A 1,440-nucleotide genomic window follows, 5' to 3' on the forward strand; every position below is an offset into this window, starting at 1 on the left:
CACAAAAATATTAATTTATAAGAATAATATTCTATAAACGGACTATTAGAAATAATTTTTAGAAGTGGGACTACAAAGATTTTACCAAAAATAAAAGCACAATATTTAAATATTCCACATTCGTCGAGAGGACGTTTGGATTGTGTGAAACTCAGATTCTTGATGGAGCTCATGGAATCTATGGTATTAACATAAAATTTTTAGTTTCCTTTTCGAACGAATTCTAAATCCTTACAAATGGCAAATCAGTCAGAATACCAGTCACTATGGGTGGGCTAAAGTGTTTCATAAATGTCGATCCATAAACGTAATAATAATCTCAATTGGAACCATCAGTAAATATGAAGCGATGATCCATTATTTTTCTATCCTTATGTGTGCAAAAAGTTACGAATGCTATGCGAGTTGATCTCACTCTTGGAGAATCTTTCCATATATAGACTAATTTCAATGTTTGATAGAGCCTATGGAGCTATTTTATTATTAGGGATAAAGACAGGGGTATAGTCAGTTTAAGACTATTTCCAATAAAAAAAGTGGAACACTTCACGATTTTTGTGTGTTATCTTAGCACACGGACCATGCTAATCTTCTCTGTATCGTTTCAATTTTAATATATCTTCCGCCAAAGTGAGTATTGCTCTATTGAAAATAGATCTTATATAACGATTGATAAAAAAATAATTGAATATTTTAAGAAGATATTTTAGTTTAGAAATTTGAAGAAACCGCTCTTTTCATATTTTCAAAACTTAACCAACCACTGCTTATACATTTAGTGCTCTACTATAAATAAATCTTATACAACAATTGATAATAAAGAAGAAGAATTGCATATTTTAAGGGGATATTCTAATTTGGAAATTCAAAGCTTAACCTATTACTGCTTAACCATTTAATGCTTTATTATCAATAAATATTATACAACAAATGCTGACAAAAAAGAAGAATTGCGTATTTTAAGAGGATATTCTAATTTAGAAATTTAAATAATCCGAGTTCATAACATATTTTCAAAGCTTAACATATTATTGCTCAAACTTTTATTGTTCTATTATAAATAAATCTTACATACTTGCATGAAGGGTCATTCTTAACACTTAAACCAATTTCGGCTGGAGTTCCACAGGGATTACTATTGTATCTGCTCTGTACTGGTGATATCCTAACTGCAAAAGAAACAATACATGGAACAACTTAATGTAAAATCAAAAAGATTGGTTTATCAGTCAATCAAAAAGCCAATTTGGACCAACGGAGTGCAAATATGCGCTAAAAGATCAAACTTGGTAGCAATACAACGAACTCAAAACAATGGTCTGGGATTTATTACCAATGTCTACCGCTAAGTAACCAATGGAGAAACGCACGATGACATCAAAATCAAATGAATATGCGAAGTGATCTAAGAGTTCGCCATAAAACATGAAATACGGTTAT

General features: G+C 30.5%; 1 non-coding gene across 1 annotated transcript; it reads right to left on the bottom strand.

Annotated features, from left to right (window-relative positions):
• Positions 1-530: 530 nt before the first annotated feature.
• On the bottom strand, positions 531-635 carry LOC143199220 (U6 spliceosomal RNA). The gene has a single exon (XR_013006393.1). It is a non-coding gene; the product is annotated as a U6 spliceosomal RNA (small nuclear RNA).
• Positions 636-1,440: the final 805 nt, after the last annotated feature.

The sequence above is a fragment of the Rhynchophorus ferrugineus genome, unplaced genomic scaffold, assembly GCF_030347505.1.
Source record: "Rhynchophorus ferrugineus isolate W39M unplaced genomic scaffold, kcgeb_rfMv2 rfM6, whole genome shotgun sequence".
Classification (NCBI taxonomy): domain Eukaryota; kingdom Metazoa; phylum Arthropoda; class Insecta; order Coleoptera; family Curculionidae; genus Rhynchophorus; species Rhynchophorus ferrugineus.